Source organism: Lutra lutra, chromosome 7 (assembly GCF_902655055.1).
Source record: "Lutra lutra chromosome 7, mLutLut1.2, whole genome shotgun sequence".
NCBI lineage: Eukaryota > Metazoa > Chordata > Mammalia > Carnivora > Mustelidae > Lutra > Lutra lutra.
Window position 1 is genome coordinate 15643655 of NC_062284.1, and position 27892 is coordinate 15671546.

A 27892-nucleotide genomic window follows, 5' to 3' on the forward strand; every position below is an offset into this window, starting at 1 on the left:
GCCCAAACGTCCATCAACTGAATAAAAAAGAATATATAAATAGAATATATAAAAAGAATATATGTGTGTGTCACACACACATATATTCTTTTTATATATCCATTCTTTTTTTAATATTCTTTTTATATATCCATATACATATATATATATATATATTACTAACTCATAAAAAAAGAATGGAATCTTGCCATTTGCAAGGACATGGATGGAGCTAGAGAGTATAATGCTAAGCAAAATAAGCCAGTCAGAGACAGAAAAATACCATATGATTTCACTCATATGTGGAATATAAGAAACCAAACAAATGAATGGGGTGGAGGTGTGTGGAGAGAGAGGCAAACCAAGAAACAAACTCTTAACTATAGAGAACAAACTGAAGGCTCCCAGAAGGTGAGGATGGGGGCGGCAGTGAGTGAAATAGGTGCTGGGGATTAAGGAGGGCACATATGAGCACTGGGCAATGTATGTAAGTGATGAATCACTAAATTCTACATCTGAAACTAATATTACACTGTATGTTAATACCTGAAATTTAAATAAAAACTTGGATAGAAGAAAATAAAGAGAATTACTTCAGCTCTGTCTTTTAACTACATATTCTCATTTTTCCTATACATTGTTGTGAGTTTAGAGGTATGTATTTTACATTCTTGATATATTTCTACTCTATTTCCTCTGCTCCCTGCTTTCCTGAAACTCTATTCTCTTAAGTTCTTCTGCTTGCTGAATTATTTTATTTTTTTCTACACATGTGATATAACTTTTTAAACTAATGGGTGGTCCTTATCCTGGTTTTTGCCAGCTTTTGAAGGCAGTATTAAGGTGTAGGACTTGCTGAACTAGTCCATTTTAAATTAATAAACATTTTATGATAATTCTATCATTGTGCTTGTTGAGCTTAGAGTTTCAAGATCTGCAACCTAATGAGCCAAATGTCTGTATTTGAATGATTATCCTACCCATTTAAAAGGATGCCATGTGGGGTGCTTGGGTGACTCAGTCAGTTAAGCATTTGCCTTCAGCTCAGGTCATGATCCTAGGGTCCTGAGATCAAGCCCTGCATAAGGCTCCCTGTTCAGAGATGAGTCTTCTTCTCACTCTCCCTCTACCTAGTTCCTGCTTGTGTGCTCTCTCTCTCTCTCTCCCCCTCTTTCCCTCTCTGTCAAATAAATAAATAAAATCTAGAAAAAATAAAATAATAAGATGCCATGTTTTTGATTTTCAAAAATAAAATTAATGATGCTCTTTCCCACCTTAACTTTCATTTTTCATGCTGTAGTTTAAAGCCCTGTCTTTTTGCTAGATTAGATGAGAATTAAGTCATTCTGTATCCTCCGGTTAAGAATCCTTTGAATAATCCAATCAAGAAATGGGCAGAGGACATGAACAGACATTTCTGCAAAGAAGACATCCAGATGGCCAACAGACACATGAAAAAGTGCTCCATATCACTCGGCATCAGGGAAATACAAATCAAAACCACAGTGAGATATCACCTCACACCAGTCAGAATGGCTAAAATTAACAAGTCAGGAAATGACAGATGCTGGCGAGGATGCGGAGAAAGGGGAACCCTCCTACACTGTTGGTGGGAATGCAAGCTGGTGCAACCACTCTGGAAAACAGCATGGAGGTTCCTCAAAATCTTGAAAATAGAACTACCCTATGACCCAGCAATTGCACTGCTGGGTATTTACCCTAAAAATACAAACGTAGTGATCTGAAAGGGCACGTGCACCCGAATGTTTAGAGCAGCAATGTCTACAATAGCCAAACTATGGAAAGAACCTAGATGTCCATCTACAGACGAATGGATAAAGAAGATGTGGTATATATACACAATGGAATACTATGCAGCCATCAAAAGAAATGAAATCTTGCCATTTGCGACGACGTGGATGGAACTAGAGGGTATCATGCTTAGCGAAATAAGTCAATCGGAGAAAGGCAACTATCATATGATCTCCCTGATATGAGGGAGAGGAGATGCAACATGGGGGGTTAAGGGGGTAGGAGAAGAGTAAATGAAACAAGATGGGATTGGGAGGGAGACAAACCATAAGTGACTCTTAATCTCACAAAACAAACTGAGGGTTGATGGGGGGAGGGGGGTTAGGAGAGGGGGGGTGGGGTTATGGATATTGGGGAGGGTATGTGCTATGGTGAGTGCTGTGAAGTGTGTAAACCTGGCGATTCGCAGACCTGTACCCCTGGGGATAAAAATATATGTTTATAAAAAAAATAAAATTAAAAAAAAAAAAAAAGAATCCTTTGACAATGTATGTTTTGATTGTCTGGGGCCAATTTTCCTAAATGTGTCTTCTGGGTCCCTTGGAAAAGATACTGATTCCCTGGCACATCTCCTGGAGAGCCTTGCATGGGTAGTTCAGGGAGATGATTTTTATTAACAGCTGTTTCAGGTAAATCTCATGATCTGATAAACTTGGGTTAAGCAATACCTTTGAAACAGAGATAGAAATCCACAGAACCTGAACACTCACTCCGAGTGGTGGGGGAGGGGGTGGGAAGGGGGGAGACACTAATTTCATTTCACCAGAGTGATGAGATTAAATTGAAGTTTAATCTCAGGTAAAGTCCTGGGCCCTTGTTGGGCAAACACTCAAACATCTGCTAAATGTGATATTTTAATCCTTAATTGGTGACGTTTACTGTGCTTTGTGGCACTTGTGATTCCAAATCATTTTTCTGACACTTGACAGAGAAAGTATGCTGTGCTAAACCGCTTCCACCTGCTAAAATAGGTTGCATTTTAAGCAGGGTTAACTGGGGTGCACCATTTGGAAATAGTTTGCAAAAATGCCCCAATTCTCTCCGGGAGGCAGCCTGCTTGCCTTGTGGTTTCTGAGTGCTTCAAGGCTTAAACCTGATCTCCACGTCAATCACCTAGGAATCAAAAAGAAGACCGGATAACAGTTTGACTAATCTGAACAATTTTGGAACATGGTAGAGTTTTGTTGCCATTTGATATCACTGCACACTGGTTCTAGTGTAGAATTTTCTGACACACTGTGTAACTCTGTGTCATTCTCAGAGGCTGATTGCCTTGACTTCACAGTGAGCACTAATAGTTAATTTCAGCTAAAGCTGATAAAGATAGTTTTAGAAATGGTTTGAATCACTGTAGTCAAATCCTGGGGTAAAAAACTTGTTTCCCACAGTTTATTCTTAACAAAATGGGAGATAGACAAATGTCAAACAGTTTGAAGGTTTAATTTGTTCATAGCAGGAATCAAACTGTGACGAGTTCTGTGCAGGTTACTTATTTGTTTGATTGTTTCCTTGTGGGTCTGGGATAGAAGGGAAGGGGAGGAGAGAACACTCAAATCCTTGGTTATGCATGCTATAGTGGAAATATTGGGACTATGTTATACTCTGTTCAGCACATGTATTTGTTTAGCATTAATTAATTGATTTTCAGAGTTATTACATATGAGTAATTATTAATGTTGGCTTGTTAAATGTTTTCCATACTTCATGGAAGCAAAGAAAAAAGGGGAGTAGTTATGGGGGGCGAAAAAATGCTAGTTTAAAGGAAAAAGAAGATGGGGAATCTCGGTGGTGCCATCAGTTAAGTGTCAGACTCTCGGTTTTGGCTCAGGTCATGATCTTGTGGTCCTGGGATCGAGCCCCATGTCAGGCTCTGTGCTCAGCTGAAAGTCTGCTTGGGATTCTCTCTCCCCCTCCCTCTGTCCCTCCTGCTCATGCTCTCACTTTCTCTCTAAGATAAATAAATCTTTTAAATAAAATAAAGGAAAAGAAGATCAATTTAAGCCAACTTTAATTTAGATCCAAGGTTTGCCTTTTTCCTGGTGGCATTATCTATACAACCCATGTTTGTGTAGATCAGACCTGAAACGGGAAGAAAGCTCATCAGGTAATCCTGGGGCCTGGGAGAGGGGCTTCAGAAACAAAGTTCTTGAGATTGTGACAGAAAAGAAAGGACACCTGAGAAGCTCCATTGGTTAAGTGTCTGCCTTCAGCTTAGGTCATGATCCTGGGATCAGGGAGCCCACATCCTTCTCCCTGCTCAGCAGGGGGTCTGCTTCTCCCTCTCCCTCTGTCCTCCCTCTCATTTTTTTCTCTCTCTCTCTTTCTAATAAATAAATAAATAAAATCTTAAAAAAAGAAAGTCAATGACAAATTTGAATAATTATGCCATAGTAATTATAATGATTATTAATAATATTAAATAAAATAATTATAATCACAATAATATAATTATATATAATTAATATAATAGCAATAAAATAAATATAAAATATAATATAATACTATAATAATATATTATATATAATATTAAAATAATTATAATTATAAAATTAATATATAATTAATATAGTAATATATAATGTATATTATCATATTATATTATATTATATCATTATATATAATATGTATAAACAATATTAAATAAAATGTTATAATTATATTTATAAGATATTCCTACATATTAAGAAATTGAATAGCTAAGCCAAATAGAAAAACCCTCTCTGTCAGTAACTTTGGGGATCTGGCTGGTATATTATTACCTTGCAGTGTGTCTCCTGTGCTCATTTCTGTTAGAGTTTTTTCTTCCAAATATCAGAAGAGTTGTCACTAACTGACATTGGCATAGGTGCTCCCTGCCCCTGCATAAGGAGAAAGAAAATGGGAAAGGGATGTAGAGCTTGATTCAGGGCTTAGATCAAATGCTTCCTTAGGAATTCCTGAAGTCTCACACAGAAACACCTCCCCCTTCCCTGACCCACACCACCACCCGTTAAAAGCATGGCTGCCAAGTTCAAAGGACTTTCTGCTTTTAGGATGACTTTAGAGTGGTGACATGTTTACCTTGGGTATACTTAGAACAGTTTTTGTTGTTGTTTTTTGTATTTTTTAAAGGTGAGAGGGAAAAAAATCTATATGAATTCTGCTTTATGCATACATAAGAAGTATCTTCTCTTACCAGAATGTTCCTTAGGTGGGAGTGCTCCATGAGACCAAGAGTCACAGCTATTGCAATTAATTGGTTTTTAAATTTTAGTTGTCACATCAGGATGCTCATTGGCAGGAAGAATCTTGTATCTAGGGCAGCATTACCTCTTCACCTCCAATAATAATCATAATAAACTGATAGACATGGTGATGAAAGCCATGAATCATTCCTATAGTTTTAAAGAGTTTCTGCTTAACCTGAGCCTTCCACAAAAATTGAGAGCTAGGGAACTCTGAAATTTGACCTCATGAGCATTACTTTCTTGAAGCACAAATGGGGATGATGGCCAGGGCTGTGCTGGAGGTTGAAATATGCTGACTCAGTGAATATGCAAGTGCATTTGCATGGATCAAGTGCCATAAAAATTTATAAAATCACTTTGAGTAACATTCCAAGTACATCAACTAATCTTAGGTATAAAGATTTTTTTTTTCTGAACATAATAGGTAGTCACTTTTTAATACAATGCATTTTAGTCCATAACTCCTACAAAATTTCATTAAGTTTCATGCAGATCTAAAATATAATTCCACTGGGAAACTTGGGCTGCTGCTTATCTATCTGGGTTCATGGTCAAGAGCTCAATCATAGTGTGTTTATGGTGCTTTTCCCCAATACAGCATGCCTGGTGTGATGGAAAGATGCTGGGCCAGATGTCATGAGCCAAAACTATGGGTATGGACAGGAACTATTTTTTTTTTAAAGATTTTATATATTTGACACAGAAAGGGATAGAAAGCATAAGCAGGGGGAGCAGCGGGCAGAGGGAGAAGGAGAAGCAGACTCCCTGCTGAGCAGGGAGCCTTATGTGGGGCTCAATCCTAGGCCCTTGGGATCCTGAGCTGAGCCAAAGGCAGATACTTAACCAACTGAGCCACCCAGGCACCCCGGGGCAGGAAATATTATGAAACATTTCTAGGGCTCATTTTCCTCACCTATAAAATGTGAGGGTGATATTATAGGATCTTTTACATCATTTCTTCTTTTAGGGTTCTCTTATTCTACACTATTACCAAATTTGGTCAAGATCAGAAAAAAACTTTTAAAGAACAAAGAGGTGGATGGGAACATAATGATCATTGGCTGGGAAGAGAGACCTAATTCCGACAAAGAGAATCTAAGTTGAGAATATAAAAATAAATTTTGAAAATCACAGTTACTTATCATTTGGAAATTTACATCCTTATGATCTAAAAATGTCAAAATACTCTGCCCTCAAATGCAAATTATACCTATACAATTGCCCAGAATTGTGCGTAATGCAAATAAAAATCATGTCATTAAATGACATACTACATGGAGTATTTTATCAGAAATAGCTTATAATAGCTTCCCCAGTCAGATGATAAGGGGACATGTTATTGAATTTAATTCAACATTTAGGCCTCCTATTATGCTATTTCTTTTTTTTTTTTCTATTATGCTATTTCTGAAAAAGTATGTTGGTTCTGAAACCACCAGACAATTCTTCCTAAACAACAGTTAAATATTAAACATTGGCGGAAATTATGGTTATAATATCCCCGATCCCTATTTAATTCCAAGCACATGGTGTTATAGCATTAAAAAAATATCTTTCCCAGAGTACCTAGGTGGCTCAGTGGGTTAAACGTCAGACTCTTGATTTTGGCTCAAGTCATGGTCTCAGGGTCGTGAGATGGAGCCCTGCATGGCCTCCGTGCTGGAGGTAGAGTCTGCTTAAGATTCTCTCTCTCCTTCTCCCTCTGCCCCTCCCCTCTGCTAGCACATGCACTCAAGCACACATGAGCTTGCATTAATTAATTAGCTATTTAACTAATGAAGACTCTTTCCCAACTCTTATTACTACCATTGCCACTATTATTATTGCTTCTAGGTAGCATTTATTAAGTACTGTGTGCTATACTCCCCCTTAGTACCTTATTTCATCTAATCCTTATGATTGTATCCTGTAGACACTGCTCTTTTTAGCCTCAATCCATGGCTTGGGAAACTGAAGATCAGAGAGTTGAGATAACATACCCTAGACTATACAACCATTAAACTGCTCCCAAAGAATCAAACCCAATATTCATTACTACCAGACTTGCATTCACATTTCCAAGCTTTGGGAATTTAAAAGAAACCAACCTGCCTTGAGTGCTAATATACTAGGAATTTCACATTCAATATCATTTATTGGATAAAAATTATATAACACTGTCTTAGTCCTTTTGGGCTGCTATAACAAAATTACCAGAGACTTGGTGGCTTACAAACAACAGAAATTTATTTCCAAATTTGGGAGGCTGATAAGTCCAAGATCAAGGCACTGGCACATTCAGTGTCTGGGGAGAGCCTGCTTCTGGTTCATAGATGGCCATCTGCTCCCTGTGTCTTCACATGGAAAAATGGAAGAAGGAGGTCTCTCTCTCTCTCTTTTTTGTTTTATTTATTTATTTTAGAGGTAGAGAGAAAGAGAGAGATTGAGTGTGTGAGTAGAGGGAGAAGCAGAGGGAGAAGGACAAACTGACATCACAATGAGCTCAGAGCCCCACATGGAGCTCATTCTCATGACCGCGAGATCATGACCTGAGCCAAAATTGACTGAGCCACCCAGACACCCCTCTGTGAGTCTTTCTTATAAGGGCACTAATTCTATTTATGGAGGCTCTACCTTCATAATGTGGTCACTTCTCAAAGGCCCCACATCCTCATACCATCATATCAGGGATTAGGTTTCAATCTATAAATTTAGGTAAACATAACTATTTAGGCTATGGCAAATACTAAATTAAGTTTGGAAAAAGTATATATAAAAAGCACCTATGATTCACCAAACAGTAGAAATACTGGTATTACTTTTTTGCACTCTCTCAGTCCTTAATGTGCACACAAATTCATACAATTATTATTATACTGACTATATTATTTTGTATTTTACTTTTTCTACACTTAATGTCATACTACAAACATTTTTTGTGGTGACATGGTTGTTATTATTTGTAAAAGGCAAAAATAAGTTCATTAAAGAATTTCTGCAACCATTCATTTATTGTTGGACATTAGGTAACAGATATAGTTTCAATATAAAATACACAGAAACTTTCACTGTAAGTTTCTTATCACAGGTTACATGTAAAAATGTGTGACTTACTTTGATCTATAACTGCTTAAATTATGTTGAGAAAAATATAAATGAATTATTAAATTTCTTTTGAAACCTATTGCTTAGATCACATTGTTTTCTATTTTGAACACTCGATTTATGAACAGTTTCTAAAACCCATATTTTTAACTTATTTTTTTTAAACTAGGACAATTGATAGTCTCCAACCAATGGAAAAATGTAGTTCTTTGATCTGTAATCCATGGACTATATACACTTGAGCTTAACAAAAGAGGTCAATGACTTAAAAAGTGCCAAAATACGAAAACGTGTATTTTGACCAAAGTGATTTTAGCTGTGTGTGTATAATGTAACTACTTAGTTCAGGTTAATATCATTGGGAGGCAGAACTTAGCTCATGAATTTTACCAACATTTGCTAAAGTGTAAGAATGTGTTCCTTTTAACAAACATTTTTGAAGGTCAACTTACACACAGGAAAATGCATCCATTTTAAATACAGAGTTCAATGAGTATAAATGAATGTATACTCTTACGTAGTTACCACCTAATCAAGATATAGAATATTTCCACTGCTCTAAAAAGTTCTCTTGGGCCCTTTTGTAGTCCTTTTCCCCAAAACCATGAGCCCTATGATAACCCTGGTCTGACATCTGTTTCTATGGATTAGGTTTTCTTTTTAACAAATTATCACATAATTGGAATTATAGTATGATTTTGCATCATTTTCATCTAGTTTCTTTTGCTTAGCACCCATATTTAGATTCTCCAATGATGTTCCGTGCATTAGTCATTTGTTACTTTTTATTACTGAATATTATTCCACTTTATGGCTATCGTTTCATGTGTTGATGGACATGTGGGTTGTTTTTAGTTTTTTGAGGCTCATGAACAAATGTTATTGTGAATATTGATGTGCAAGTCTTCATGTGGACATTCATTTTATTTCTCTTGAATAAATAGTTACGAGTGGTGGACCATGGGATGTGTTTACGTTTGAATTTATTTACAAGTTCCCAACCTGTTTTTCTAAAAGTGGTTTTAGCATTTTACATACCCATGAGAAATGCATAGGTGTTCCAGTTGCTCCATATCCTCACCAACACTTGACGCTGTCGGCCTCTTTACTGTTAGCCATTTGCGTGTACATGTAGTGGTATCTCACTGTGGTTTTACTGTGTGAGACATTGATGACTAATAATATGGAGTATTTTTCCATGTCTTTATTACCAATTTATGTCTTCTTTTATGAACTGTCTGTTCAATATATTTTGCCTTTGTTTTGGGTTGTCTGTTTTCTTGTTTTTTAGTCGCAGAAGTATATATTCTGAATACATGTTATTCTCACTTATAAGAACTGAATATTTTCATCCAGTCTGTAGCTTACATCTTCCTTTCTTTAATAGTTCATTTCAAAAAGTGGATCATTTTTTAAGATTTATTTATTTATTTGAGAGAGAGAGAGAGAGTGAGTGGGGGAAGAGACAGTGAGAGAAGGAGTGAAAGAATCCCAAGCAAACTCCATGCTAAGTGTAGACCCCAGTTCAGGGCTTGATCTCACGACCCTGATATCATGACCTGAGCCAAAACTAAGAGTTGGACCCTTAACTGACTAAGCCACCTAGGTGCCCCCGAAAGTACACGATTTTAATTTGAAAGAAATATAATTTGTAATTATATTTTTTATGGTTTATATCTTTTGTGCCCTATGAATCATTTACCTTAAGTTTCTTTTCTAGAGGTTTTATTGTTTTAGCATTTGCATTTAGGTCAATGATCCATTTGGAATGCATTTTTTAATACGGTGTGAGGAAAGGGTCAAGATTAATTATTTTACTTAATGGCCATCCAGTTGTTCTAGCACCATTTGTTAAAAAAGACTATTCTCTCCCCCATTAAATTACCTTGGCACCTTCCCCAAAAAACAATTGCTCAAATATGTGAGCTTGTTTCTAATCTCTGTTGTGTCCCATTGATCTATATATCAATCATTATGTCATTACCAGGACTTAGAACATCACCTGGTAAGTAATCCCTATACAATATATATAGATTGATTTTTTTAAAAAAAGGAAATTAATTTATGCATATTTTAAATAGTAAGAGATAGAGGTACACCAAGCTCACTGGTCCCTGCATCCATTGGAACAGTAGCTCTCACCCACCAAGTAGCAGGACCTTATCACTTCACTACTCTTTCTAGGAGTCTCCAAGGAAAAGGAGGAGGATATGTGTATGACCACCTGTGCTTCCCCTGTTTTTTTTGCTCTAGCTAATGCATTCTGCCTCCAGTGCCATGAACTGCTCATGTCTTCCCTGAATGTGCTGACCCTCCCTTAACCTCTGATATTCCCAGGCATCTGTTTTCTGCACTGCTGTCCTCTGGTCTTCTTTTCCATACATCCTTCCCTTAAACCACTTGATGCTTCAGTCCTACCAACAAAGATGTTCTATTTAAGCTGCCCTCAGTGATATTGACCTGACCTTGATCTTTCGTGTCTCTAAAAATCTCTCTCTTCTCCTTCCTTTTTTCTCAAGTTCTGTCCACTTTCTCCTGGGAAGATCCTTTCATCTTCTCTATTAATGTAACAGTCTTTGGTTTTGTAGTGTAACTTATTGAATGTGTGTGTGTGTGTGTGTGTGTGTGTGTGCACTTGACAGTGGAGGCTAGGCTGTGGCAGGGTAACTCTCATCAACAGTGTCTTTTAACACCACTGATTTTTCTTCCTGGGGAGTGCATGGCCTTTACCTATAAAGTTGGATTTCCTCAGACCCCCCTCACGCTAGTTTGTCAGTTGTCTTATACATTCAAACCCTGTTCATAGACAGATTTTTAATGAAGTAATCCTCTCCCAGTTGAACATCATTTTTATTGAAGGAAATATAAATAACAAACAAATATATGATAAATATTCAGCTTCATCTTTTGAGAATAAGTTTAACTTTTTCACTTAGGTCTCTGGTTAAAAAAATGTCCAAAGCTGCTGCTCAAGGAAATTCAGAAAAACCACATATCACATTACCTAGAGTGTACTGACATTTAAGATTATAAGACACTGATTGAAATTAAGCAAGTATTTCCTGATGTGCATTCAGCTACTGAACTAGGGAAGGGTATTTTTTGTTTTGTTTTGTTTTGTTTTTGTTTTTAATTGAATTTAATGCTTTGGTTTAGCATTTTCACTTTGGGCAATATATTTCATGTTCCCACTCTCAGAGTATGAAAGTGACTATTTACCCAGAGCCTCTCAGGCAAAGCATGTTGTCAAACTTCTGGATTTTTGCCCGAGTATGGGTGAAAACTGATATGTCAATTTATTTATTTTTTTTTTCTAAAGATTTTATTTATTGATTTGACAGAGAGAGATCACAAGCAGACAGAGAGGCAGGCAGAGAGAGAGAGAGAGGGAAGCAGGCTTCCTGCCGAGTAGAGAGCCCGATGCGGGACTCGATCCCAGGACCCTGAGATCATGACCTGAGCCAAAGGCAGCAGCTTAACCCACTGAGCCACCCAGGCGCCCTGATATGTCAATTTAGGTTTAATCTACAATTCTTCTCATATGGTAAGGGCTACTTGAATTTCTTATTCTGTTCATATTTCTTGTCCATTTTTATGAATAATTAGTCATTTTCCCTCCATTTTTTACATTATTTATGTAATAGGGAGACGAACTCTGAGAAATAAATTGTTAATTTTCCCTGTTTGTTGTCTTTTTACTTTGCTTATGGCATATTTTACAGCACATATTTATAATATATAATATGTATTATTGATATGCTCATGTATATAATACCTATTATACGTTATGACATATATAATATATTCTAATATATCTGTATATGTATATTATAGACATTTGTGTTTGTATATATATGCATATGTACATATTAAATAATCAAATTTATCAATAACTTTTCCTCATTGCTTTGTGATTTAAAACCATAGTAATAGGGGCACCTGGGCGTCTAAGTCAGTTAAGGGACCAATTCTTGATTACAGCTCAGGTCATGATCTCAGAATCATGAGATCAAGAGCCCTGTGTTGTCAGCTCCATGCCCAGTGGGGAATCTTCATGACATTCTCTCTCTCCCTCTACCTTTCCCACTCCCTCTCTCTCTAAAATAAATAAACTGTTTTAAAAAGTCATAGTGACAAAAATTCCCCTATTCACATAGAACTTATCCTGGCATAATTCTGAGAAATAAATTGAATTTTAAAAGTTCTCCAGATATCCCAAGACATCTTATAAAAAAGTCTGTTTTTTCCCTAAGTTTGATGCCATGTTTTATTGTACAAAAATGTCCATGTATAATTAGTTCTGTCTTGATTTTCTATTCTCTTTCTTTGGTTACCTATCAGTATAGCAATTCCATACTACTTTATTTGTAAGGGGTTTATAATATATTTTGATGCCTCAGAAGGCATGTCTCCCTTTCTTTCTTTCTTTTTTTTTTTTTTTTTTTTTTGGCCTATCTCTCTTTAACATAAAATTTACAACAAATCTATCATTAGAAATTTTTTTTATTTTTTTAATTGAGATCAGGTTAAACTGAATTGACATCTTTATGAATTGACAATTACCCTATTTAATGGGTAGTTAAATATTTTATCTAGAGTTTTGGTTAATCGAGGTGAATAAGCTCTAGAGATCTGCTATTCAACATTGTACCTATGATCAACAATAAGGTATTGTACACTTAAGAATTTGTTAAGAGAGAAGATCTCATGTTATGTGTTCTTGTTAAATAAAATAAAATTATATGTGTGTGTGTGTGTGTGTATGTATGTGTATTCACACACACATATCTTTAAAGGAATTTTTGAAACTCCTTAATGTAGATTTGGGACATAAAAACAAAAATTCTTTTTTTTTTAAAGATTTTATTTATTTATTTGTCAGAGAGAGAGAAAGTGAGCACAAGCAAGGGGAGTGGCAAGGAGGAGGAGAAGCAGACTCCCCAATGAGCGGAGAGCCTGAGGCTAGATCATGACCTGACTGAGCCTAAGGCAGATACTTTACCGGCTGAGTCACCCAGGCGTCCCAAAAACAAAAATTGTTTAAATACAAGAATCACATAGAAAACGTTTGTAATGGATAATAGCTCTATGTAAGGTGATGTAAATTATGAATAGCTATATAAATGTCATGAGATTAGCCTCATCTCTCTCTCTCACACACACACACACACACCCTAAACAGGCAACGTTATCTGCACTTTTAGATTGTAAATGTGGTATCTTAAAATTGCATTCTTTTGTGAATTCCTGGGTCTTTAAGCAGTATTGGGATGTAATTTAATAAATCCCACCATATGTAATATTCTTAGGTATCTAATGACTTTGCTAATTATTTATTTGCTGAATAGCCTAAAATGTCTCCCTCTGGTGTAGCCAATTTTAAGGCTGTAAATCAATCAACCAATACAAGCAAACTTACTTTTAAACTTGATTTAACTGAGGAGAGTGGGGAAAGCACCTTAAAAATGCACCTTCTAATAAGTTGTAACATAAAACGGCATTAGTTTATATGCTGGTATCATTAATTATCTTTTTTTTAACAATAGCAAATTGGTTGGAGAATCATAGATCTTCATTTATAAGACAGAGTGGTATAACAATATTATATGAAATAGCATGATTTATTGAACCTGGGAATTTCAGTAAAAGGCTGAATGCCTTTCAAATCCAGTAAGAACTGTCTCTTTGATTATCACATTTGATCTAGTGGGAACTGTCACTGTTCCCTGCCAAGAAAATATGTAATATAACTTTTGCAAAACCTCCATGACTTCCTGTCTATCACTGAGCTTTGTGAATCATTTATTCCCACTCTCTTTGAAAATGTGTGTGAACCAGGATGCCTCCCCATATTTCCCGACTGGCTGCCTTGTGAAGCAAAACAAAGACTCAAACTTCACAATTGCCAATAATGAGCAATCATTACTCAAATTACTCCAAGCACTGATTAGGTTTAAAGTAATGAAGAAACCACCATAATCAATCATCATCAACCCAAAGAAAGTCAATCTGCGTGGAGAGACCCTAGGAATTAACACAGGGCTCCACCTACAGGGTTCCAGGGACAGAAGGATAGCAGGCTGGCTTCTGGCCACATGGACCCTGAACTGTGCATTTCTTCTTCATGCTGGCCACCCCGACTGCCTGTCCAGAACTCTAATAAGAGCAAAGCTAAATTCATGGTCTCTTTTTAATGAGGTCTCTTTCCAGACAGTCATGGAAGCATGGTACAAACGGGTCATTATTTAAAAAAAAAAAAAAAAAAAAAAGGCAAGTCTTTAGGCAATCATATCTATACACAGTAAAGATTAGATAAACAGATAAACGGAATGATAGACAGACTGATTGACTGATAGAGAATAAAACCTCTAAGTATGCTATGGAGAATGACCAGTCACTTTAGTTTATCAGGATTAAGGGGTTCCTGGAATATGGAATCCTGTTTGAAAACAGGACAGTCCTGGCAAACCATGTTGAATTGGTCACCCTACTGTGTTACCATCTTTCCAAGAAGATAATGCTTTTAATTTCAATTTATATCAATTATGGTACCCATATTGTACGGAAGGCCCTGGATTATCCTTAAGCAGCAATTTTAAGGAAATCTCTTTTGTCTACTTATTACTACAGAGAACAACTTTCTAAGTGAGCATAAAATTTTACTGAGAAGTACCTGTGCAACATTTGGTTTCCACAATTTCAGCAGGAAAATCGCAGTGCCAAGAAATTAATCCCCGCCATGTGTTTTAAGTTTTGCCACACTTGTCAATTTATTGGGATTCTGCGTATCTGGAAAACAATTATAATGACACATTTAAATGCAAGAATGAGTTAGTTTAACAGACCCCAAAAAGGTCATATAAAAAAATTACAGCTCTCAAACACACCTAGAAAATTTGCGATCCCAGATGAATATACACACATAGAAACTCTGGGGGAAAACAGACACAATATTAAATACAGGTCTTTGTTAGTCCATATGGAAGCCAACTTGTTGTTTCCTGGCTAATACCATTTTACTGTTTACTAAGAAAATAGTATTTAAAAGAGAAATTGCCTGTTTACCTAATTTAAATGTGTACGTATATGTGTGTGTGAGTGTGTTTGTGTTTAGTTACAGTCTAATTTACAGTGTATAATGAAAATAAGGTATGAATATGTACAATCCAGTTTTTTGGCAATATTAGCTTGTTGAGAAGAGTAATAGAAAACCAGAAAGTTTCAAAAAGATGGATTATTTTTAAAAATATTCTTGAAAATATTTATGAAAACGTTATGCTAATAATGCCCATAATTGAACTGCATTGTCACAGGCTGGTTCTTATAGCTAGGTACTCAGAGACAATGACAGAACTAGTCTTTCTATATGAAAAGTTTCCACATTACCCTTATTTAAAATGTATGCGGACCGTCCATCTTTGACAACAATAATAAATTATTTCCATGGTAACCCAGAGAAAGAACCAAGAACGTGTCATCTCAGCCTAGCAACAAAAGGAGCTACAGAGGAAGTTCCTTGTCAGTGTTCTGGTCAAGATACTGCACTGTAAACATTTTTAAAACTAAATTATCATGATGGTGACTGAGAGTTTATCAGACTATTAAAAAATGAATTATCAGGGGAGAGGTAAATTATATTTTTGGCAAAATTAGAAACAACAAAGGTGGAAAAGAAAATATCACTATGAGAATTTTGCGCTTTAGGACCAGACACTGATTTGGTCTCTGAACAGTAAATTAAAAATAAAAACAAACTAATAAGAAAATTAATAATAATCCTTTGTGAAAACGTCAAACCCCAATGAGGATTTTGTGCTGAAAGGTGTGGCTGAGACACAGAATTGATTTCCACCTACAGAGATCAGCAATGACTTTATGTCAACAATTGATCTGTCATTCTCTTTGGTAATTTTGTTCAAGTTGACTTCCAAAATATTTCATTATTTGGTAGATACCTCTCTTTAAATTAAGCATACCTACTCTTGACTGGACAATAGATTCTGAATCTGAATTCCAGTTATTTCAAATATTTAGACCCAAAAGGGGTGATTTAACACTTCCAAATACTTAGAATGGCTCTTCAGTCTTGGAGATGTTACTAGCATTGTTATGGTAATAAGACACTCCTCCTATAGAAACTAAACTGTCATTCCCATTCAGATGATTCACCCCCTGTTCATCAATATAAATAATGGTAAAATGCAAAAGGATTGTATATACTAATAAGCTGGCATTGGGATTCCCAAAAAGACAGCACAAGTCAGAACTATTTTCCAAATTTACTAGTTCTTTTCCTATTGATTGATTGTCCAAATGAACTGAATCCAAATCTCTGAATCATTGGGGATAATGAGTCCGTGAGAAAAAATGAAGATGCATTTAACACAAAATCACAGTTAAGATAACAATATTAGTCGCAATTATCATACTATGACAACGGCACTGACTGAAATCCTACCAGAACGGATCATTCTTCTCTGTGCTTTGCATACATTATCTTATTCACTCTTCACAAAACCATTCGAGGGTAGTTACTCTTATTCTCTGTTTTCTGAGGACACGGAATAACTTGGCTAAGGTGAAAGCAAGGATTCGAATGCGACAACATGGGCAATCTCTCTCTTGTGGGTTATCTGGATCCAAGTTGTTGAGGAGCAGCTCCCTGTGGGACCTGCATGCCTCCCCCACATCCAGGCATCCCTGAGGAGTCAGGGAGGTCTCAGAGCCCAAACCCAGCCCTCTCCTCAAACCATAAAGATTGATGAGCAGACTCAATTCTCTGTTTATGGTGGGGATGGGTGGGGGTTTGGAAATTCTGATGTCACAGAGGATTTTGCCTGTCCAGAAGGCAGTCCAGATTGCTTGTTCATGCCTACAACTGAGAATGAATCAAACACTCGCAAATCATAAGGTGATGGTACCAGTGCAGGTTTACTTAGGAAAGGAAACAGACTGGGGCAGGGAGAGAACTAAATCTACATATCACTTTTCATTGTTTCCCCCAATACAGCCAAACCTGCCAAATCCTGTAGTGTAATAAAATTTGATTTCATGGAGATTTGGTTGCAGTTTTACTACTTTTTAAAAAAAGATCTTTGAGCCAAATGAATAGTGCAGAATACACAATAAAACAGAAAAAAAAAAAAGACAAACAAACAAAAAAAAAAGAAACAAGAGTTTCCAAGAACATGGAGGTATTATTAACGAGAACTCTCTGGCACAGGCCTCACACAGCCAAGCTGTGTGTAATTTTAATTATTTTTCCCTATTATTCTTTTTTTCTGTCACAATCTTGATATGTTATAGTCTCTGATCTGCCGTATTAGTAGCCCTATTATAAATGACACTAGACCTGGTGTATAATTTTATATCTCTACTAATTGCACCAATGTAAGATATAATAAATATAACTTAACAGACAATGTTGAGGGCTAACCTTTAACACTTCTTAACAAGCAAAGTCTCCAAAGAGAGAAGAAAAAGTAATCCACCCTCATTTAATATAGTAAAAGTAAAATTATTTACCATAAAATGCCTTAAATCTAAACTTCATGTTTTGAAATTTTCTGTTCAACAATAATCCCTAATTCCACTTAGATATAAAAAGCTCATACAAATCAATAGAAAGAAAAAAAAATGACTTCTTCCCCTACAACCATAAAATAAAAAGCCGAGACCATGAAAAGACAACCCACAAAAGTGGCTAAAAACAGAAATTCCTAATTATCATTAATGAAAGGAAAAAAATAAATAAAGCAACAATCAGGTAATTTATTTGTTGTTTGTTTTGCCTATTAGCAAATGTTTAAGGATGATGGGATACAATTAAGCAGGTACACCTTTTTGAAAAGCAATTTGCTAGGTGCCTGGGTGGCTCAGTCCTTAAGCTTCTGCCTTTAGCTCAGGTCATGATCCCAGGGTCCTAGGATTGAGCCCCACATTGGGCTGCCTGCTCAATGGGAAGCCTGCTTCTCCCTCTCCCACTCCCCCTGCTTGTGTTCCTTCTCTCCCTGTGTCTCTCTTGTCAAATAAATAAAATCTTTTTTTAAAGTAATTTGCTTTGATATATTACAATTTCTTTCTTTTTTATTTTTAAAGATTTTATTTATTTTTCCACATAAAAATATTTATACATGAGAACAAATTTTACTACAAAGATGTTCACGTAGAATTATTTTCATAGTGAAAAACCAGAAAAAAAATAGTAGGCAATAAATATTATCGTAGGTTAATATAGTAATAATAGCTCTCACTTATTTATCAAATCAGTTTTAGGTTTCTGGAAATGTGCCAAACAGTTTACTTATATGATCTCAATGCTCTTAAAAAGCCTATGAAATAGATGTCATTTCCCCCATTTTCCAGAGGAAGAAATGGACCTCAGAGAAATAATAACTTTCCTAAGACACCCAGGAAATATGTGGCTGATTCAGGATCCAAATCAGACTCATATTATTACAGACTCTGTTCGTACCAATACCCAGTATTGCCTCTCATATAATAGAAAAGTACATGTAGTTAATTAAAGTGAAACTTAGAGAGGGTCTTTAAAGACCTGATAAGAGCGTGATGGGGGATTGAGACATAAAATATGAAATGACATATGCACTGAACTAATGGTCATTGAACACATAATATGTTCAAGGTATTTGTGACCTCAGTTCCAAAGAAGACCATAGGATCATAGGATCGACTATTTAAAGAAAAAAAAAAAAAAAAAAAAAAACCTGGAAGAAAACATAAAAAAAATTAATAAAGATTTTTTGCTGGGTAACAAAAATCATGAGGTTTTCTTATATTTTCTGATTCTTCTCTCTATATTCTGAGTCTGCAAAATGAGACACAGCGATTACATTTCTCTCCCACCTCAGTCCCTCAGTAAGCCAGGCAGCTAAAGATCAAGAAATTTTGTTAGATTGATTTGTACACCAAATTTTTTCTTGTTTCGGTATTTGATGCCAGGTGATATATTTGTTTTTGGCAACTGGTTACAGTATCAGCTTCGCTAAAATGAGACACTCATTTTCTCATGGCCCCCACTAATCCATGGTATTTTCACACCAAATCCCCACAATTCAGCTCCCTTTTAGTGTATCTTTCCATGAGGTTTCCTCCCCCTAACCCTTTCCTTGACATGTTCCCTTGTGAAATACAATAAGCTCCCTTGAAAACCAACCAAAACCTTTCCACACCAACCTCCCAGAAAATAATTTGAGGAATACCAAGAGTTCCAGTGTAGTGAATGTTAGTAAATATGCAATGCCAATCTAGTTCACTGACCTTTCTAATAATTAAAAAATACGCATATGTGTGTATGTCTTCCTTTCCCAACATAGCCTGAGATTTATTCCTGCCCATCTTAGATCAATGTATCAACTAGATTGAAATTCCTTGTCTTAATTTCTTGCCTCTCTACCACCAAAAGTCAAAGTTGTTGAGATCCAAAAGATTCTGACCTGCTCTAATCCTAACCCCCGACACACCCACCTTGCTGAGCTCATCCCCCCCTCCATCCCAGCGCAAGGCTCCATCTGTTTCCTCCAATGCCCCTAGCCCGCTCCCAGATCAACTCTGTGCTTCTGTTCCCTCTGCCTGTCATGCTTGTTTTCTAGCTTGGTTAAATTCTGTGACTTCTTGGAACTTCCATGGCGCCTGTCCTAACTACCTTAACCACCTTGTTTAAATTTTCCACCCCCGCACCCTGCACCTCAAACTCCACATCCATCTTCCCTTACCCCACTGTATAGTTTTTTCCCCCTTTTTCCAGTAAGGAGCACTTACGTATGACCCTAAAACATTTCATATTTTACTCATATATTATCTTCCTTGTTTATTGTTTCTTTCCCACCATTAGAAGATAAGCTCCTTGTGGGGAGACATATTTTTATCTCTATTTTAAATTGATATGTGTAGCAACGGTTCAAATATGCACGTATACCAAAACAGCCTCTGGCATATATAGGGACCTAATACATACTGCTTGGATGAATGAATGTTATTGCTGGCTGGTGTAATATGGCCATATCACATTCAAGCCCAATGCCAGCTTCTCCCAGTCATTTCATAGCTATTGCTCTATCTTGCCCCAGCTAGGTGTTTGTTTTGTTTTTAAAGAAAACAGATACCCACATCCCTAATTCTGTATGGCTACCTCCTATGTTGTAACTGTGAAATATTCATGGCATTCCTTCAAACGTGCGTTTCCACCTTCTTTTTTTTTTTTTAAGATTTTACTTATTTATGAGAGAGAGAGAGAAAGAGAGCAGGGGGATGGGTAGCAGAGGGAGAAGGTGCTAAGTGCAGAGCCTCTGCGCTAAGTGCAGAGCCCGACATGGGGCTCGATCTCAGAATCTTGAGATCATGATCTGAGCTGAAACCAGATAACCTGCTGTTATCATTTAACCAACTGAGCCACCCAGGTTCCCCTAAATGTGTATTTCCATCTTATATAAACTTCACACACAACCAGAAATTTGACGAAGCTGCCTCAGTTTCTTACCTGAGGCCCCAAATTAATCTTTAGTCCATCACTCACTCCACTCTCACTGAGGCCTCTGTGTTCCTAAGCTCTGGTCCATTTCAGGAAAATCGTGGTCATAGTAGAGGAACTTCTTCCTCCATCTGCCCATTGTCAATTAATGATGCCTCATTAGACAAATCACTCAGAACACTGATGAGGTTTTCCTGAACACAGAGGCCAGCTCAATTGATCTTCTTCCCACCTGTGGCTCTTGAGCGAACAGCCAGAGGTTAGTCTGGTTCTTAGGAGCCTCCATCGTGTCAGCAAAAATTAGCAAGAAGGTGGCTAAGTTGTCAATAGAGCACAGAGACAATTAGTTAATGATTAGAGAGCCAGCAGTTGAGGAAATTGATAATAAAATGAGCCATCTTGGGTATGTTTATATACATCTCGAAAATCTACATAGCACAGTAAAAAGTTGATTACCACAGAGAGAAAAATGATGTTCCCTGAAACCAAATTAAACAAGAGAATTTAATGGTGGGTGGAAATTTGCCCAAAGTGGTAGAAGGGCATGGCTATGTCCGAATAACGCAGGGGTACCTATTAAATAGGTTAATTATTCACCTCCCCAAATCGTGCTAATTTCTTTATGTGCGATGTAAGAACTTCCCTCTGAATTTGGATTTATTTACTGACTAATTCATACATTCAACTTATATTTATTGAGCACCAATTGTGGGCCAGGGAAAACAACGTCAAATAAGGGAGCCATGTGCCCTGCCCTTCGAGAGATAAAATTTGGGTAGAAAAGTCACATTTTAAAAAGGAAGAATCTATGAAAATAATAAATTGTGGTGATTGTATTAAATGTACCCTCAATACTTTCGGGGCTAGGAGAAGGGAAAGGCCCTTCCCATTGTTCCGATACGATATTAATAATGGAAATTTAAAGTAGATGTTGTATTTTTTTCTCCTTTGAACATAACAGTTCTTGGGTGCCCCTCTGCAGGTACTGTGGTGTTTCTAACAAAACAGGGACTGCAACGAGGCAGAGGCTTCCTTGACTGTTGGAAGTGTCAGAAGTGGGGAAGTTAGCTTGGATTTTTCGTGCTTTATTGAGAATTCTGCTGGGGCTTTAGCCTAAGGGTGTATCTACAGTCACTGAAAAGGATGGGGGTGTCTGAGGTCATTTTTCTGACAGTTTGCAAATCACTTGAACCTGCTGTTATCATTTAAACGGCAGCAGTGGGAAATCCTGCAAATTCAAAGCAACACCGCACTAGCAACAGGCAAAGATTTTCCAATATTAGAAGGATCTCACCAAGCAGAGGTGCCACGGCAACTTCGGGTCACCTTGGACAAAACGCTTCTATCCTACACCAAGCACTGAGTAAATTGTCAGAAAATTCAAGTCATGAAGTCACAGGGGCAGAGGATCCCAGAGCGAGAACGAGCTTTATTGAAATCATTCACTCTCTCATCATTTCACAGCAAAGTCTTGAAGGCCAAGTTCCTTGGGGGAAGATCTGGCCTAGAACCCATCTCCAGGCCTGATCAGGCCTACACCGGAGAGTCAAAGGCCAGGTATCGCGTGGCCAAAGAATATGAAAGTTAGGTTCCAGCTAAATGGAAACCTGTTACATCCACAGACATAAGTATGTGCAATTTCACTTCAAGCCAACATTGTTCCTCTAACTCACATTCCCAAACCCCGGAGTAAAATATATTTCTGCCAAATTTATTTTTACTTCCCTACAGGCCCATTTATGTACAATTAAATTGATTATCCAGCCATTTCTACCCATATGAAAGCAGAAAACTGATTTAGCTGGTGGTTTTCATCTCTTAATTGGATTCTTAGTGCAAAGACACATCTTACTTTTTTTTTCTTTTTTTATTTGGAGGAAATACGTGAGAAAGTAATTTTTCAATTTCAGATCTCAACTCATTCTCCTAAAAATAAAGCTTTTTATTATGACTACAAAGTTGATGTTTCTAGCTATGGAATTATCCTGATTTTTCTTCACTATTTTTCTAAATTTCTCTGCTGTTGAGGTTAATATAGACATAAATAAAGCCATATACTATGTGGATTATTAATAAAGTTATAGAATTCTATTTGGACTCATTCTATACAATGACAAATCAACAGATGATTCACTATTTCAGTTAAGTCAGTCCATTGATCAAAGAGTAATTTGGTTTCATAGAGATAAAGCTATACCTCTCTTTGCAATGACCATTTGTTATAATTCCACTGAAATATCTGACTCCAGTCAGGTGGTGGTAGCAGAGATGGAATGGAAGTGTATTAGAAGCTTAGAGTTTTCTTTTTCTTTTCTTTTAATTTTTATTATTATTTTTTATTATGCTAGTCACCATGCAGTATGTCATTAGTTTTTGATGCAATGTTCCAAGATTCATTGTTTACGTATAACACCCAGTGCTCCATGCAATATATCATGCCCTCTTTAATACCCATCACTGGGCCAATGCATCCCCCCACCCCCTTCCCCTCTAAAACCCTCAGATTGGGGATGCCTGTGTGGCTCAGTGGGTTAAGCCTCTGCCTTTGGCTCAGGTCATGATCCCGGGGTCCTAGGATTGAGCCCCCGCATCGGGCTCTCTGCTCAGCAGGGAGCCTGCTTCCCCCTCCCTCTCTCCCTGTTGCTCTGCCTACTTGTGATCTCTCTCTGTGTCAAGTAAATTAAAAAAAAAAATCTTAAATAAATAAATAAAACCCTCAGTTTATTTCTCGGAGTCCACAGTCTCTCATGGTCCATCTCCCCCTCCGATTTACCCCCTTCATTTTTCCCTTCCTTCTCCTAATGTCCTCCATGCTATTCTTAGAGTTTTCTGCCTTATCTATTCTCTATTCTTCCACAGCAATTAAAATAAAACTTAAAATTTAAAAAAAATGCTGTTTCTAACGGGGCATGTGACCTCATGGATAAAGACTACCTTTCCCAGCTCTCGACCCATTTATGTATAAAAAAGAGATATATACGTATATGAAGAGGTTTATGATATGGATTTGGCTCACACAACTGTGGAGGCTGAGAAGTTTCACAATTGGCTGGACTCAGCTGGTGGTGCAGTTAGAGCCTATGTCGGACGGAATGCCTGAGAACTGGGAAGCTAAAAGCCTAAGTCCCAGTCTGAGGGCAGAAAAAAACCTACAGCTCAGCTTGGTAATCAGGCAGAGATAGAAATTCTTCCTTCCTCTAGCATTCTGTGGTATTCAGACCCTCAGTGGATTGAAGGAGGCTCACCCACACTGGGAGGGCAATCTGCTTTACTCAGTCTACCCATTCAGATGCTAATATTATTGCAAAATACCCTGGAAACACACCCAGAAATCATGTTTAATCAAACATCTGGACACCTCTTGACCACATCAAGTTGATGCCTAAAATTAGCCATCAATGCAGCCTTGTCACTAAATGTCCTATCCAATGGGATTAAAATAAGTGTGTTAGAAGCAGTCAGTGAGGTTCTAATAGGGACTCTGGAAGCTAAGCAAAGAGGAAGTCATGGCCAGCTATCAGTGAAGTCAGAGGCCTGTCCCAGCAGCACTTTCGAATAAATTCACAAGAAGCCAGGTCAAACCAGACAGGCCCAAGATGGCTGACAAAATAGGCTGAAAATTCCTAACCAAATAAGAAAGAAAAGCCATGATGGGGCCCCTGGGTGGCATAGTCAGTTAAGCACAGACTCTTGGTTTTTGGCTCAGGTCATGATCTAAGGGTCCTAAGATTGAGACCTATGTCAGGCTCTGCACTCTGTGTGAAGTCTGCTTGTCCCTCTCCATCCCCCACTCTCTCTCTTTCAAACAAATAAATAAAATATTTAAGAAAACAGAATATGGAAGGAAGGAAGCTTGAAGGAAGGAAGAAAGGTAGGAAGGAAGGAAGAAAGGAAGGAAGGAAGGGCAAGCCATGAAATCTTGCTTCCAAAAAGTCCCATCCCCAAGTAAAGAATATTCCACCCCCTTGTTAACAACCATAACAGGAAGAAACCTCAACGCTGAGGACACAGCACTCTTTTTCTTGAGCTTACCCACTCTCATATCTCTGGAGTGTACTCCCACTTTAATAAACTTTCCCAATCCTGTGGCTTGCCCATTGTGCTGCATCTGTCCTTAAATTATTTCTTGTGAGGAAACCAAGAGCCTTCTGCCACATCTTTGAGATAAACTGTGTTGAGACCTCAGGGCTCGGCGTCTCCCCAGTTCACCAGACAACAGAGACACTGAGTCTAAATTCTAAGTAGTGACTCTGAGGTAAAGACATGAAGTTGTCTCCCACCCTTTTCCCCTCTGATATTTCTGTGACAAACTGGAGAACTCTACTGAACCATGAGCTGGTGATCACAGAACCATTATGGTAGCTCTAGGTTGCCTACATTTTCAGAAGAGGAAAATAAACTGTCTTTAAGCTACTATTATTTTGGATTTTCAGTCACTTGCCTTTAAATCTAATCTTAGTCCTTTTATGATGGAAATAAGAGAAGAATGGTAGGAGAGAAAACTACACAAATGTATGTTGAGCATTTACTATTCCATTCGATGGGTTATTGGGTTTGAGAACCACAGCAAATCATGTAACAGCATTGTGATACCCATTTTAGGAAGCAGGAGACTGACACTCAGAAAGGTTAAATATCTTTCCTGAATTTCACAGAACTTGGATGTGAACAAGCTAGATGTTGATCAAGGTCACTGATTACAGACCATGCTCTGGATGTTATAGCCTGATTCCCAGAACTCTGTTAGAACTTGGTTATTTCCAAAGTGGGGTGTAGAATCATTTTTCTTAGTGCCCAGGATCTATAATGTTTCATACCAGACTTTAGTGTCATCAAAAACCTCGAATGAAACTGAAAACTCTTAATAGAAAATATATTCATCCCTTGCGGAATTTCCCAAGTCTGAATACTAAACTGCAGTCAAAATATACAGAATGTTAATTTAAAAATAACGAAATTCCATGTCAAGAAATGATGTGCCTCTTATTTCAGTATCTTTTGGGGATAAATCTTGAGTGAGATTTAGTGGGGTCTTTTTTTTTTTTAAATTCCTCTTCTGTGAGAATTACATGCGCAAATTTATAATTTAATTACCACATCAAAGTGACTGATTTGTGCTTTTCCAATTATTGTCTTCACCTTCTTATTAACTTAGAAATGTTCCTTATACTCAGATACTTGATTTAGGAATATTTCTAAATATTTTCTTTTTAGTATAGGGATTTGCCAAGGTTTATTTTAGATTCTTACATTATCTCAAGCCTTTAAAGATGACTCTTTTCCATACCAGGGGTCTGAATTGTCCAGAGCTATTAACATACTATAATAAGAGGCTTTGACTTCATTGGGTTATGAGGGAACATCATGAATCCAAAACGAAACTTAAGAAAGTAGAAATATAGAGGGACACAGGAGATACGGGTTATCTTCTGACCCTCTTGCCTTTCCATTGATGTTCAGATACTTGGCTTTATGTGCCTCAGGGCTTTGACACACAAGCATCCAATTATTTTCAATTTAGATACAGTTGTCAGCACCTTTGCTTTTCAACCTCGAGCATGGCTGTCCTACGTTTCAAAAGGAAATTGATGTTGAAAAGAATAAGCCCAGGTTTATAGATGTTTGACTCTCTTCTTCTTCCACAAATTACAGTAGCTTAGATTCTTACCAGGCAAGTCAATCTGACCAGAAAGAAAGTTCGCCATAGAAGCACAGCAGGGGTGCTACAAGGTCATGGAGAATGATGAAAGCAGTGACGTCACGCCCATTTCCTTCCTCTCCCTGGTATTCCACACCCATCTAACATGGCGTCCTATTAGCTTCATCGGAGAAATGAAATTCTCTTTTCCTCTTACCTCTTCCATGCCATTAACTTTGTCCAGAAATGTCATAAATATATATATATATATATTTGATCCTCAGTCCAGTTAGTTGGTATTTAGATAACTCATAGCAGATTTGGCTGGACCTGACAAATCAATCATATCTGACCAGCCAACACAAGTTCACTGCCTGGCTGGATACGCTGATGTGCTTAGCTCTACAGAGTATGATGTGAAAAAGCGTTCAATTCCGGTTACCAAACTTGAGCCTATTCAAAGAATAGTTCAAATTTTATCGAAACCTATATTTTAATGGTCCAATTAGCAAAAATCATAATGTTTTCACATAAGTAGCTTGCATACCATGGTGCTGCATCTTGAGTCTTCCCCAAGGAGTATTGGAAAGTTCAAGTGTACTTAAGGGAGAGATTTAGTAGTCCTCTACAGGATTGTGTTACTATCTCAAAAATGCTCTTTGATTTAGAACTGACAGTTCAAGTGTGATTATAAATTATAGAGTAAATCATGATGGGCAAGGGGAATAAATATTATACCTGAGGGTTTGTGAGACAGTCTCTAGACACTAGAGAGCTTTAAATCAGCTAGTCTTGCTTATTTTCTGTTCTCTATAGAATATTAGCCAAAACCATGGGGTTTTGATGGAATACTTCTATATATTTGATGGAGAACTGTTTGTATTGCTGTGTAGGAAAACTATTTGCTATGGTTATACAAAGTTTGGGATAAGGATTAGATTCTATCACTTTTTCTACTAAAAAAAAATCACTTCAATTTTAATGAGTTCAAAATACTTAGGATTATTTAAGGTAAATCAATTTTCCAAACCTTTAAAGGGTTAAGAGATGCAAATTAATTGTATCCAGTCATTAACATTTGAAGAATGCACTGTGCAAAAGAAGATGTCTTAGGTTCAGTCAGGAAGTAGAGGAGTAAATAAGTGCTTATTTTCACCCTCTGTGAGCCAGTTCAGCGCTCAGCAGTAACTACTGATATCTTGAATTTGGTGAGTGGAAACCCATGTAGATGAAACCACCAAAACCCACCATTACCACAGCAATTGTCATGAGACTATGGGTCAAAGACCAAGAAGGAAGGCTGAATGACATTTACAGAACAGGCTATCAGTTTATTTATTTGTTTAGTGTTTACTTTTTAATTTTGTGTTTTTTTTCTTCTACTCCAGCTTTAAGGAAATACAATTCACATATAACATTGTATAAATTTAAGGTATACAATATGCTGATTTGATACTCTAATTTTTTTTTAATTTTTTTAAAGATTTTATTTATTTATTTGACAGAGAGAAATCACAAGTAGGCAGAGAGGCAGGCAGAGAGAGAGGAGGAAGCAGGCTCCCTGCTGAGCAGAAAGCCCGATGTGGGGCTCGAACCCAGGACCTGGGATCATGACCTGAGCCGAAGGCAGCGGCTTAACCCACTGAGCCACCCAGGCGCCCC